Consider the following 15,665-nt stretch of genomic DNA (forward strand, 5'->3'; position numbering starts at 1 on the left):
AGCACCTAATTGACAGTGTCTGTACAGTTTTCTCTAAGCTCTATCCTGCCTGTCTTTGAAGAGGGAAATACAGCTATTAATGATTGTTTTAAAATTTCTCAGAAAAATAAAAACATGTATTTGAAGTCTGTTCTGGATACTCATACATTGAAATTTTTGTATGAAATTAAAAAAAAAATAAAAAATAAAATTAAAACAAAACAAAAAAAATGAAAGTATCATTTTCTTAATTGTCATGAGTTAAAACTCTGATTACAAAATAGAAGAGAAATGTTTGGTAGAGTAAATACATTTTGAAAAGAATGAAAACTTCATTCACTACTCAGCAGTGTATACTAAAATCCAGCACCTTATTTACTACTGTTCAACATCTTTAAAGAGTTCTCTCAGTCTTCTGCTTCTGTCTTCCTGTCTCCTCTTCTGACTCTGATGCTCCTGCACTCCCCTTGGACCCAGCCAGATAACTCAAGATAATCCTTTCATCTCATCCCCTTAACAACACATACATCTGAAAGGTCCCTTTTGCCATGAAAAATAATATATATACAGGTGTCAGGGATTAGGATGGTGGATAATTTTGGAGGAGCCATTATTCTGTCAACTGCATATGCTAGTTGCTAAGCTGTTTTTCTTTGGTGACAAACCTACTTTTCCATTTCTTTGATTAAAGATAATGGAACTTTGCAAACTGTGTTTTTGCTTTAGTAACTGGTTCTATGTTAGGTTATGCCAATAGGGGGCATTAAAGGATATTGGAAGACAAAAAGAAGGGACTGAATTCTTTCTGTGTATCTTGATGCTGTTACTGGCATTGCGCCAACAATGGTCCTCACTGGCAATAGCAGATGATGCAGAGCCCAGCCTTTCTCCAGATTCCCAGAATGGCCACACTTTCACAGTCAGTCTCATTACCCTCAGACTACCCACAGAAGCTGGGCAATGACCTCTTCAGCGATTGAAATCTCCACTCATTAGAGCCACTGCTCCAAACATCTGCATTCTCTGATAACCTCAAATTACTTTATTTGTTTCTCCAACCCTAGAGATGACAGCAGTTTCTTGCAATAATTACCATAGTATTCATTTTTAGACTTTTCAGTTCTCCAACATCTGTTTAATCATTTCCCTACATTAAAATCTCTTGGTTGGAATACCCAATATATTTTGATTCCCTGATACATTTGCAGTATACTCAGATTTTCAAACCTCCTAACAAATGGGTATAAAATTAAAGAGTGATAATAGCCTTAAAAGAAATGAATAAGAATAGATGTGAGGGAAGACAAATGATCTCAAGTTTGACTGATGCTGATTGTTTTGTAGGATACATTATAGTAAAGAAAGAAAAATCTATCTTCCCAACAAAATCGTTTCACAACATTATAAGGTTAACATTTTCTTTTTACTATGAAGCAACCAAAATTCAAAAGACATTCACGCTGGTTTAGATTTATTTGAAAATGAAAAATCATTTAAAGATAATACAGGATTATTAGAAAGTCTTGATCCATCTTAAAGCTTAAAATAGGCAAAAAATGGTTTAGTTTGGCAAGATGAAATTCAATACTTGTATACTTTGTAATACCAGTAGTTTAATGGTTCATCTCAGTGAAGTTACTAATAAAATTTCAAAGGCACATATATATTTGTGCACACATGCATGAAAAAGAGAGAGATTTATAAATTATAATGTCTTACAGTCTTGAAACAAGCTGCCAAAAGAAACAATCCATTTGAATTTCTAGATTGTGTTATAGTGAAACCACACTCACAATTTATGACCTCATTTACAATATCATATGTTTTAACATCCTTTATATTACACTCTTGCCAGAGATAAATGCACTTGACATAAAATAGTAATGTTTCAATCATGGAAATGTGATCTTAATCCTGTTTAAATCTACTTTTTATACTCTGACATTAATTAGCAATCCAGAGCCCCTTCTAAGCCTCCACACCCAGTCTTTGAAGAGGTTATCTATCAGATAGGAATGATGTTTGTCTAAGAGTGCACTTCTCTTAATGGACCTAATATCATTATTTTTAAAATATCCAGATCCTGGCCATTCCCCCTCTCTCCCCCACCCTCTGCTCACCTCAATGGCCTGTATAGCTCTTTGAAGTCATTGAGACACTGGGAGGAGATGAGGTGATATCAATCTAAAAGAAGTCAAAACAATCCAGTGCATATGCAATAAAAAGAAAATACTTTGGGGGCTGGGTAGAAGGAGTTTGAAACCTAGAGCCAGTCCCATGGAGGGTTACCATATATAAAGATGGGTTACATGAACACTGGAGTTTAAAGGGGAAAGTATTTCCCATAAAGAAAAACTGAAGTGGCGTGTGTATGTATGCATGTTTATGTGTGTGTATAGATTAGAAGGTGGATATATCTTCCTTAGAGCTCAGTTGGTAAAGAAACTTCCTGCGATGCAGGAGACCTGGGTTCAATTCCTGGGTTGGGAAGATTCTTTGGAGAAGGAAATGACAACCCACTCCAGTATTCTTGCCTGGAGAATCCCATGGACAGAGAAGCCTAGCAGGCTACAGTCCATGGGGTCGCAAGAGTCAGACATGATTTAGTGATTAAACCAAACCACCACCAATATTCTTGCATTCCAACCTGACGTCTAGTGCTAGTAGTAAGAGACCCAGGGACTGTAATAGAGGTTCAGCTGTATAGATTATTTCCCACTGGCTGCTGCTTGAGACACTGCCCAACCTTGAACTGCACCCTCTTCCTTAAAGCTCAGAGCCTCATGGTTAACAGAGTTTTCCTTACCAATTAGAGAGGCTTGTTTACTGAGAATATAATTGGGCTTCCCTGGTGGCTCAGAAGACAAAGAATCTGCCTGCAATGTGGGAGACCTGGGTTTGATCCCTGGGTTGGGAAGATCCCCTAGAGGAGGGGATGGCAACCGACCCCAGTATTATTGCCTGGAGAGTCCGCATGGACAGAGGAACCTGGTGGGCTACAGTCCATGGGTTCACAAAGAGTGGGACAGGACTGAGAGACTAAGAACAACATGGTAAGAGAAATTATTCCATTGCCTAAAATATTGACCCACCATAGAAATGACTGGACAGTCTGATACTATGCAATATAAGGGATTCAAAATGTATACTAGTTAGAAAAGAAAGGAAAAGTTCTATGGATAAATACTAATTTTAGTTTGAAAATATAGAAGTAAGAACAAAGACTGTCCTTGGAGTTTAAATTCTGGAGGAATAGTTTCAAACTTGAAAATATCTGGATTCAAAGGAGGAATCAAAAGACAGAAGAGCAAAACCCATTACAAATTAATTTTAAGTTTATAAACCAGATTCACAATTCAAAACTATAGGTAAAGGTCTAACTGCCAAGCTTGGTGCTGGGCCCAGACTCCAATAACTCCTTCACCTTAATGTTATAAGACAGTGAGCATGGGAAAAATGAAATTATTGAAATAATATTTATTAAGGGATATAAAAAAGTTATGGTTGTGGAAAGAAGATTTGAGGATAATTATAGCCAAATGACAAGTCATTTTGAATGGTTATTATTAATTTATTCATTGAAAGTTTTGCATTTCTCTGATGACTCAATTGAAAGTTCAAGCCTACAGAGGGGTCCTTGGGCACTGATGGGTTAATGTATTTTAATCCTCATATAAGGATCTAACAGAATCACATACATGTGTCACTTGCCCTAGTGCCTACAGGATGTACTAAGGACTCAGCATGGGTGCATGCTAAGTTGCTTCAGTCATGTCCGAGTTTTTGCAACTCTATGGACTGTAGCCTACCAGGCTCCTCTGTCCATGAGATTAACTGTACCTAACATTATTATTGTGTCTGTAGTCTTCTCTGGGAGTGATTTTCAGAGAGTAAATGATAGGGAGCCTGAAACACTGAGTGAAATGTAGTTGATGAAGTTCTCTTTTAATTATTGTCAGATGAAGGTATATTTTCCAACACTATTTTTTAAAAATTTTAATTATTTTTAAATATTATCTTTCATTCTCTTTTGCTCTGGTATGTGTCTTTGGAGATTAAACAAAAGTTTACATCTTGTGTGTGATTTCTGCTGAAATGATATATACTGCCAGAATACCTTAATGAAAAAGAAAAAAATCAAACCTTACTAACAGAGGCAAAACATCTGAATAATTGAAGGAATCACCCCATTTCCATCTGGGTGTTGTATTATATGGTAGTTTTAGGCACAGCTACACAATAGAAAGTGAAGTGAAGAGGAACAAGCTAATTAGTGTTGTCAAATAAACAAGAATCTAGAGGTGTCAAATTTGGTATCTTCATCCAAATAATCAGTCAAGGTTTTTACAGTCATTGTATTAACTGGATAATTTCCAAATTTCATCTAACTTTTGTTTGTCTCTCTTCTTTGCTTTCCCTACTTTTAGCACATAATAGTTTCTACTTTTCTTCTCTGCTCATTGCTTGCAGTATAGATTATACAGACTCGTCTATAGCCTAGACTTCAAATGGTTAATATTTATCAGTGACAGATACTTAAAATTATCCTGTATTAGTCTGAAACCATTGTGCCATATTACTAATTAGCTGTCCTGACAATATCTACTTCACATTAAAGTTATCTGTATAATTTCTAAATCATTTATATTACAATTACTCCTATAACTATTAACTCTAGCAAATGTCCTACCATCAAATCCAACCACTAAATAAGTGGAAGTGGAAATGTGCTTATTTCATATTACCTTACTATCATTTCCAATGGGTATTTTGTATAGTTTATTTTAAAATTGTTTTTAACTAGGTGAAGGACTCCCAATCTCCTTTAGAGCAATTGTAATAAACTGCAGTCCATTCAAATGCAGACTTTTAAAATGCTGAATTTTCCAAACTCTGTGTCTCTTAGGTATAAACTAGGAGCCACATCTCAGGATATTTTTTTAATATTGGTCAAATAGAATAAGAATGGCATGAATAATCATAATAGATGTATTCTTTTGAATCAGTAATAAAATTTAATAGTGAGGAATAATGAGTAATATCTTGTGGGAAATTACACCAATTGCCATGTGTGAAGAATTTAAGTTTTGTAACTACACAGAGTATATGATAATGCTGGGTTATAATTTCCTTGCTATAAATTCTTGTAAGTAGAAAGTAACTTACTTCCCTGTTACTAGCCCATGCACACTGGGACATTCTTCCTTAACACCCTGCAGGTGCCCACATTACTTAGTCATAACTTTATTCATTTTATTGAAGTATACTTGATTTATAACATTGTGTTAGCTTCTGGTATATAGCAAAGTGATTCAGTTATACATGCTACTGCTCAGTCGCTTCAGTCGTGTTCGACTCTTCTGCGACCCTAGGAACTGTAGCCCACCAGTCTCCTCTGTTCATGGGATTCTCTGGGCAAGACTACTGGAGTGGGTAGCTATTCCCTTCTCCAGGGGGATCTTCCCAACCCAGGAATCAAACCCAGGTCTCCTGCACTGCAGGCAGATTCTTTACCAGCTGAGCCACAAGGGAAGCAGTAGCAGAAGAGATGGTTAGAGAGCAACATTGACTCAATGAATTTGATCAAACTCCGGGAGATAGTGACCGACAGAGAAGCCTGGCATGTGGCAGTCCATGGGGTTGCAAAGAGTCAGACACGACTTAGTGACTGAACAACAGTTTATATCTGCTAATCCCAAACTACTAATTGATCCTTACCCCATCTTCCCTCTTTGGTAATCATAATATTGCTTTATATGTCTATGAGTCTGTTTCCATTTTGTAAAGTTCATTTGTATATATAAGTGATATCACATTATAATGTCTTTCTCTGTATGATTTGCTTTACTTAATATGATCATCTCTAGGTCCATTCATGTTGCTACAAGTGGCATTATTTCTCTTTTTTTAAATGAAGAAGTGATATTTCTTTGTATATAAGAATCACAGAGAGATGATATGGGGAGAGAGGTGGGAGGAGGGTTCAGGATTGGGAACTTATGTATACCTGTGGCGGATTCATGTCAATGTATGGCAAAACCAATACAGTATTGTAAAGTAAAAAATATATATATATAAAAGAATCACATTTTGTTTATACATTTATCTGTTGATGGACATTTGGGTTGTTTCCATACCTTGGCTATGGTAAATAGTGCTGCTATGAACATAGAAGTGCATAAATCTTTTTGAATTAGAGATTTTTCCAGATATATGCCCGAGGGTGGGGTTGCTAGATCATATGGGAACTCTATTTTTAGCTTTTAAAGAAATTTTCATATGGCTTTCCGTGGTGGCTGCACCAATTTATATTCCTGCCAATAGTATAGGAGGGTTCCCTTTTCTCCACTCCTTCTCCAGCATTTATTATTTGTAGACATTTTGATGATGGTCATTCTGACCAGTGTGATGTGATACCTCACTGTAGTTTTGATTTGCATTTCTCTAACAATTAGCTATGTTGGGTATCTTTTCATGTGTCTTTTGATAATATGTATATCTTCTTTGGAGAAATGTCTATTTAGATCTTTTGTCCATTTTAAAAATTGGGTTATTTATTTATTTTGTTATTGAGTTATATAAACTGTTTGTATATTTTGGAAATTAATTGTCAGTCACATTGTTTGCAAATATTTTCTCCTAGTCTGTATGTTGTCTTTTGTTTCATTTATGATTTCCTTTGCTGTGCAAAAGCTTAGTGGTTTGATTATGTTCCATTGTTTATTTTCAGTTTTATTTTTATTGCTTTGGGAGGCTGTCCTAAGAAAACACTGTTACTATTCAGAAAATGTTTTGCTTATATTCTCTTCTAGGAGTTTTATGGTGCCATGTCTTATATTTAAGTCTTTAAGTCATTTTGAATGTATTTTTGGGTATGGTGTGAGGGAATGTTGTAATTTCATTGATTTAAATACAGCTGTCAAGTTTTCCCAACACAACTTGCTGAGACTGTCTTTTCTCCATTGTATATTCATTATATTTTCAGTCATATGTGTGTTCCCTTCGGTAGCTCAGCTGGTAGAGCGGAGGACTGTAGATGCCTGTCTGTGGCCATCCTTAGGTCGCTGGTTCGATTCCGGCTCGAAGGAGAAAGGTTTTATATTTATCAATGGAACAGAATACATAGCCCAGAAATAAACCCACATGCCTCTAGTCAATTAATCTTTGACAAAGGAGACAAAAATGTACAATGGAGCCACAACTTTAAATACTGCATTTTTGAATTTTTATGCAAAATCAAGATTAGTCTTATGACTCTTTGTGTCTGCAACCCAGCATTATTTACTTTGAGAACTGTTCCATTTTTCAGTGTTCTGATTCCATGGATTTTCTACCAAACCCATTAATTTGGAGATTGCATGCTTACTAATTTTTCTATTTTAGGAAGGTAGCTCCATAATTTCCTCATCCCCCAGCGATATTTATGTGGGGTGTCCTCTTGGATTATATTTCTTAGCTCCTATTCTCTTCTTTGTACTTTACAAATTAATCACTCAATCTGGGAAATAAGGATCTAGGCATTTGTAGTGTCCTTTCAGAAATTTTTTGTCAGTTGCTATGTGATTTATTATAGATTTTGGCGTTCATCTCTTCTTGGTCCACAACTATCTTTGTTGGGCCAGGAAAGACATTTTGTGTTTGGCTCCTTAGCCATTTTGTGTTAATGATAGTTTGTCTGTATTTGATATAGTATATATTTCGTAACACTTTCTGTAGGGCATGTAAAGGCAAGTTTATATGCCTGTTTTTCATACAAGCTGTCAAAGATACTCTGACTCCATATATAGCCTTTTAGTGCTCAGTTCAGTTCAGTTCAGTTCAGTCGCTCAGTCGTGTCCGACTCTTCGTACAAATATTATATAATTATTAAATAGCATGCATTCTTATATCTTAGAACTATGCTATTTTTTTATAGTAACTGTAAAAAAGTCCTTATATGTATTTTCAGAGATATCTGAAAATGTTCTTAGTATTTTGGTCAAATGACATTTCCAAACCATATGTAATAATGAAATGAAATTGTATTATTGTCTATATGGGAAGGTAAAAAATATGTCTTGTATAAGTGTGATACATAATAAATAATGTAGTCATCATTTGGTTTTACTTAGTGTATGCTACTGCTACTGCTAAGTCACTTCAGTGGTGTCTGACTCTGTGTGACCCCATAGAGGGCAGCCCACTAGGCTCCCCCGTCCCTGGGATTCTCCAGGCAAGAATACTGGAGTGGGTTGCCATTTCCTTCTCCAATGGATGAAAGTGAAAAGTGAAAGTGAAGTCGCTTAGTCGTGTCCGACTCTTGGCAACCCCATGGACTGCAGGCTACCAGGCTCCTCCGTCCATGGGATTTTCCAGGCAAGAGTACTGGAGTGGGGTGCCATTGCCTTCTCCGGGAATAATCATAAGCGTCATCAATATAGCATAACAAGGACTGGTAGGGGCATTAGTCAATTTTAAATTCACATTGCCAGGATGGCTCAAGTCCCTCCTTGTTCAGGGATCAGAAGATCTATTTCCTGTCTGTTTTGGAGTATAATCTTTGTCAAGCTGTGTTGGCTCTTTACAGCTATCTTGAGAAATACTTAGTGTATAGTAGACAAAATGAGGCCTAGGTCTTAGGCTTGACTTTTTAAATCAAAGATGTATGCATTTTCATTTGCTTTTTCCAAAATGACTGTTTTGATTTAAAAAAAGTACACAATCTTCAATCCTTCTAAAATATTTTTAGGCTATAAAGAATAAATGCAGTGATTATAATATATATAATATTATATAATATATAATCAAGGAAATAAATATTCTCTTCAACATCGCATTCACATAGTAACTGCAGAACCAGAGGGTATGGTTACCTTTAACTTAAGATAGTCTATGTTTGTAAAGTTTTAATTTCATTTCTTACAATTTCCCTACAAGTTGTATAAATAAGTGCATATATATTTCCCTATATACAACTTGAGTTAAGAAACAGAATTTAAAGTATTCCATTTATATTGTATCTAGGATACTAATCAGTGAGTTGAGAAAATCTCAGTTCATTCATTAATTGGTGATTTTTAAAATCTGAATTGATTGATTGACTATATTAGATCATTAACTTAATACATCAAAATATTTTGGATTAAATATTATCATACATGGAATTTGCTCTAAAATCATTCAATTTGAAATAGCAGTGTCTAAAAAATAAGTTTCCCATGAGCTGATAGTTATTGAGTCTGAATGATGAGTATGTGAAGGTTTATTTACTGTTCTCTACACTTTTGCAAGTGTGTGAAATTTTTCATGATGAAATATATTAAAAGACACCAAGTAATAAGATAGCTGTAACTGCAAATTACCAAAATGTTTGTTATTTACCACCAGAGCAGTATAGGTTTACAAAAGTTGGCCATCATAAACATACACTCAGAGCAAATTATTAATCTGTTCACGTTCAGCACTAGAGTTGTGGACAGCTACTCTGAATGTAGTTTATAGCTTAGATACAGAATCCTGTAAGTTTATGCATTTACTAAGACAAATACAGGATTTAGCCAAAGATGTAGTCTTAAATGATGCTAGAATGGTAGTCAGGAAAATGAATAAAAGCACAAATAGTCACTGAGTCTAATTCTTTGTTTTTCTGTACTGAGCATTTTTCAGAGCTCCCAGATACTTGTCCTTCCTGTATCTCACACTATGTCCAAATTTCTGACACTATCTCCCATTGCTGATCTGTAGTTCTAGGGCTAAGGCTAGACTGAGAGCTCATTATCTGACTTTTCTTCTCAGAATCTCTTCCTCTAAGATGTTACTGGTGTCCCACAGCATTACCTTTGCCTGTCAAGACAGCCCTAGATATAGATGATTGCCTTTGGGGTTTGCAAGAAGAGACTGAAAAGAAATGCAAATTGAGTGAGTTATTCTGCAGCAGGGATTATCATTGCTTCTGTGTACCTTGGGAACTATTTAAGAATGGCAGTGTAGAAGAGGTTTTGCAGGGGATACATGTGCATGAACACTCATGAGCTTGTGCAAGCAGGCATAAAAATTGCTTTATTGCATCAATCTGCTCATGCCATAAAATGTAAGTGAAAATTTTACTGATGAAGAGTACATATCAAAGTTGTCAATGTCATTAATCATTTGCAAAGGTCTACTAGACTAGTACTCTTAGAGCTCCAAATAAATTAAGTTGGGCTGTGTCCTTCTACTTATTGGTCTGAAAGAAAAATAGTCCCTGACACCTAGGATTTCTGGTATTATCAGCCAGGCCTTGGTGTTCACCTGTTAAACATAAACACATTCATGGAACATTGACACTGGACAAGGCCACTCCAAGACCTTGAGCAACTGCAACAAATAAGAACATGAACCCTCTGTAATCATATCTAAAACAGATAAAACATTAGTAGTGTATATGTCACAAAAATGATCTGATATACCCTACTCTAATGAGTGACTCTTACTTCTTTATTTCTTATCAGTTCAATTCAGTTGCTCAGTCGTGTTTGACTCTAGCCTTAGTCTAGTATCTCCTCCTTGTAGATAAGATTTATGAAGATACTCATTGAATTACTCCCTACACCACTTCCTGACAGAATCCAAATCAAAGCAAAGCCCAACTTCCTTAAATCCTTCTTAAATCTCCAAATATATGAGAAAGTCCTATAATATGTACTTTCTAACACTCTCTTACTTATATGGCCCAGGGTTCCCATGATGTGGATTCTTCCTTACTACAAAAAGCTATAAATCCAACTTGTATAATTTCAGGTATGTCATTGGCTAGAGGATAAACTATTATTAAAAAGTTACAATGGGAACCTTATACTTGGTGAAGCAAGCATGGTTTTTCTGTCCAACCATCATTTGTCATTAGCTTTTAAAATTGTGACAAAATATACATAACATAAAACTTACCATCTTAATTATTTTTAAGTGTAAAATTCAGGGGCATTAAGTACTTTCACATCATTGTGCAACTACTACCATTATCCATCCATCCAATTTTTTAATGATCCTAAACTGAAACTCTGTATCAGTTAAACAGTCCTCATTCTCCACTCTTTCAGCCCTTCATAGCACTGTTCTACTTTCTGTCTCTATGAATTTGATTATTTCAGGTACTCTACATAAGGGAAATCATAGAATATTTGCCCTTTTATGTCTGGCTTGTTTCATTTAGTATAGAGTCTTCAGAGTTCACCTGTGCTGTAGCAGGTATCAGAAGTTCCTTCCTTTTATAGGCTGGGGACTTCCCTGATAGTCCAGTGGCTCAGAATCTGCCTGCCAATACAGGGGACACGGGTTTGATCCCTGGTCCATAAGATCCCACGTGCCATGGAGCCACTAAGTCTGTGCTCTAAAACTACTGAAGCCTAGAGCCTATGAGCTGAAACAAGAGAAGCCACTGTAATGAGGAGCCTGGGCACCATAATGAAGGAAGTCCTTGCTTGCTGCAACTGGAGAAAGCCTGCACACAGCAGTGAAGATGCAAGGCAGCCAAAAATATATAAATTAAAAATAAAGGCTGAATAATATTTCATTATATGTTTATACTACATTATATTTATCCATTCATCTGTCAATGGATATTTGAGTTGTTTCAACTTTTTGCAACTGTGTATAATGCTCCTATGAACACTGGCATAATTATGGTCTCATATATATACATATATATATATATATCTCCAGTTCCAGTTCAGTAGCTCAGTTGTGTCCGACTGTTTGTAACCCCATGAATTGCAGCACGCCAGGCCTCCCTGTCCATCACCAACTCCCGGAGTTCACTCAGACTCACATCCATCGAGTCGGTAATGCCATCCAACCATCTCATCCTCTGTTGTCTCCTTCTCCTTCTGCCCCCAATCCCTCCCAGCATCAGAGTCTTTTCCAGTGAGTCAACTCTTTGCATGAGGTGGCCGAAGTACTGGAGTTTCAGTTTTAGCATCATTCCTTATATCTCTATATATGTATATTATATATGTAGATATATATATGTAAAAATATATATATATATATACATTTTAGTAATAAGAAGTAGAATAGTTTCAGGATTTTTTCTGACTCTACATTCAAACCTAAAGCATTCTCCCTCTTCCTTCCCAGGCTAACCTCCACCCTCAGCAATTTACATGCTCTGGGAAATCAAACGTTTTGAGTGATGACCCCTGGAAATCTAGAAGTGTACATCACATCATTTTCAAGTGTGACCAGTGACTTTGCCAAGATAGAAATAAGGATGGAGAGAATTAGAGGAAAAGAGTTTAGAGAGGCAAAACAATTTTTATTTCAAAATATATTTCAAAACTAAGTTATGATGGAAGATGGCAGGTGAGTAAGATGGGGAGATTGCCTTCCTCCCCACAAATACATCAAAAATTCATTTGAATATGGGACAACTCCTACAGAACAACTTCTGAACAACAGCAGAAGACCCCAAACTTCCAAAAAGGCAAGACAGTCTTCTTAGAATGAGGCAGGGCAAAAGATAAAGACATAGAAAGAGACAAAGAATTTCAGGATGGAGTCTTGTACCCCAAGGGAGAGAGTTGTGAAAGAGGAAAATTTTCTGCGTATTCATAAACCCCCTTATGGGTGGGGATGGGGAGAACTTTGGAACCTTAGAGTTAAGTGAAACAGCGGGGGCTCAGAGGACAAAACAGAAAATGCATCACAGAAATCGCTGCCGAACAGCACTTCTTAACAGAGAAGTGGCTTGCGAGTCTGAGCCTGCTGCAGAAGCTGGGGATGGGATGCCGAGGCTCAGGCACAGGTGTCAGATCCCAGAGAGAGGTTTGGGATTAGCTGTCATGAGGATACTCTGAGGGGGCTACTTCAATGCAGTGGAGGGAGTCCAAAGAAAATACTGAGTGTCTCAGAATGGCAAGAAGTCATTGTCACTGGGATACTAATGCCACACTTGCAGACAGTGGCTGAGTGCCCACTGACAGCCACCAAAACCCAAAATCAAAACTGGTCAGAGCACCAGTTGTGAAATTAGATGTAACTGCCACTTCTAAAGCCAGGAAAGTGCCTGAGACAGAAGGCAAAAAGCTGCTGATGCAATCCTGACCCCAGAGGTGGCAGATACCACCAACCTGTGAGCAGGAACAGGTTACTGCCCACACCTTCCTGGGAGCTTAAACAGCTAGATTCTTACTAGGGTCCCACAGCCTGAGGCCAGTTCCTCTGGGAGAGCACAGGACCTGCCTCAGATTGTAACAGCATCCAGCAGTTCTCTATTGCTGCAGGTACTCCCAATTATGCCACAGGTACATCCCAATTGTGGCTGCCATATTCTCCCTTTCCCCCAGCTCAAGTGAAGAAGTGAGCCTTACTAAGTCTTGGCCTTAGCCCCCTTGTGTCTGGGTGGGGAACAGACCATGGACTTCAGGGGCAACTGTGAATTTTAGGAGCAAGTACAAGCTGGAATAAGGCCAGATCTGAGACTGAGCTGACCCCAGCCTGCCTACAACAAGTCCAGAGACCTTCCCAGAAATATTGGAGGATGTTGGTGTGAATTGCGCTGGTGTTCTGGACTGTTGAGTATTGCCTTCACCAAGAGTCTTGGGGTTTTGTCTTCTGTGCTATGTGGTTTGTGAGGTCTTGACGCTATAGTAGAGCTCAGGCATTAACACCTGAGATGGGAGACCCGAGCTCAAGACTTTGATCCACCAGAGAACCCCTGACTCCAGGGAACATTAATGGGTGAGATCCCTCCCACAGGCTTTCATCTCAACACTAAAACCTAGCCCCACCCAAAGGCCAGCAAGTTTCAGTGCTGGATGCCCCATGCTAATTCTTCAGCAAAATAGGGACACAACCCTGCACATTAGCAGACTGGCTGCCCAAAGCCATATCAAACCCATAGACCCACAAAACACACTACTGGACATGGCACTATCCTTCAGAGAGATAAGATCTGGCTCCAGTCACCAGAACATAGGCATAAGTATCCCCAACCAGGAAATCTTCACAAAGCGCTGGTCCAACCCCACCCATGGAGGGCAGATTCCACAATTAAGGGGAACTACGACCTTCCAGCCTACAGAAAGGAGACCTCAAATACAGTAAACTGAACAAAATGAAAAGGCAGAAACATGCAGTAGGTGAAGGGACATGGTAAAAACCCACAAGACCAAACAAATGAAGAGGAAATAGGCATTCTCCTGAAAAAAAATTCAGAGTAATGATATTAAAGATGATCCAAAATCTTGAAAATAAAATGGAGACATGGATAAATAGACTGGAAGCATGGGTCAAGAAGATGCAAGAAATGTTTAACAAGGATCTAGGGTTAAAGGATAAACAATCAATAATGAACAACATAATTCAATAATGAACAACATAATCTCAACATAATGTCTGAGATTAGAAATATACTGGAGAGAACCAACAGTAGAGTAACTGAGACAGAAGGACAAATAAAGGGGTTGGAAGATAAAATGGTAGAAATAACTGAAGCAGAAAATAATAAAGAAAAAAGAATAAAAAGTAATGAGGATAGTCTCAGAGACCTCTGGGACAACATTAAGTGTAACCACATTGACTCATAGAGGTCCCAGAAGAAGACAAAAGGAAAGGGCATGAGAAAATATTTGAGGAGACTATAGCGAAAAAGTACCTAAAATGGGAAAGGAAATATTGACCCAGATCCAGGAAGCCCAGAGAGTTTCATACAAGATAAACCCAAGGAGAAGCACACCAAGACAAGTTTGATATTAATCAAACTAACAAAAATTAAATACAAAGAATAAATATTAAAAAGCAGCAAGGAAAAAGCAACAAATAACATACTAGGGGATCCCCACAAGGCTAATAGCTGATCTTCAACAGAAACTTTGCATGACAGAAGGGAATGAAAGGATACATGTAAAGTGGTGAAAGAGGAAGATTTACAACCAAGACTACTCTACCCAGCAAGGATCTCTTTCAGATTTGAACAGGAAATCAAAAATTTACAGATAAGAAAAGAGAATTCAGCACCACCAAACCAGCTCTACAACAAATACTAAAGGAGCTTCTCTAGACAAGGAACACAAAAAGGAAAGGCATACAATACAAATCCCAAAGAATAAAATAAATCATAACAAGATCATACATATTGATAACTACCTTAAATGTAAATGAGTTAGGTGCTCCAACCAAAAGACAGAGATTGGCTGAATGGATACAACAATAAGCACCTTATATATGCTGTCTATAAGAGATCCACATCAAAACTAGGGACATATACATACTGAAAGTGAGGGCCTGGAAAAAGATATTCCATGTTAATGGAAATCAAAAGAAAGCAGGAGTTGCAGCACTCATATCAGATAAAATAGATTTCAAACTAAAGACGATTACAAGAGACAAAGAAGGACACTACATAATAAACAAGGAATTAATCCAAGAAGAAGATATAACAATTGTAAATATATATGCAACCAACTTAGAAGCACCTCAGTACATAAGCCAAATGCTAACAATTATTAAAGGGTAGATCAACAGTAATACAATAACAGTGAGGGACATTAATACCCTACTGACATCAACGGACAGATCATCCAAACAGAAAATTAATAAGGAAACACAAGCTTTAAATGATACACTGGACAAGTTAGACCTAATTGAGATCTACAGGCATTTCATCCAAAAACAATAGCTTTCACTTTCTTTTTTAATTACACATGGAATATTCTCCAAGATAGATTACA

At 37.1% G+C, this 15,665-nt stretch overlaps 1 non-coding gene across 1 annotated transcript; it reads left to right on the forward strand.

The window, feature by feature from the left end:
* The first annotated feature begins 6,978 nt into the window (after positions 1–6,978).
* Positions 6,979–7,067, forward strand: TRNAY-GUA (transfer RNA tyrosine (anticodon GUA)). Its single transcript is given in 2 exon segments — positions 6,979–7,015; positions 7,032–7,067. It is a non-coding gene; the product is annotated as a tRNA-Tyr (tRNA).
* Positions 7,068–15,665: the final 8,598 nt, after the last annotated feature.

This window comes from Capricornis sumatraensis, chromosome 18 (genome assembly GCF_032405125.1).
Source record: "Capricornis sumatraensis isolate serow.1 chromosome 18, serow.2, whole genome shotgun sequence".
In the NCBI taxonomy this organism is placed as follows: domain Eukaryota; kingdom Metazoa; phylum Chordata; class Mammalia; order Artiodactyla; family Bovidae; genus Capricornis; species Capricornis sumatraensis.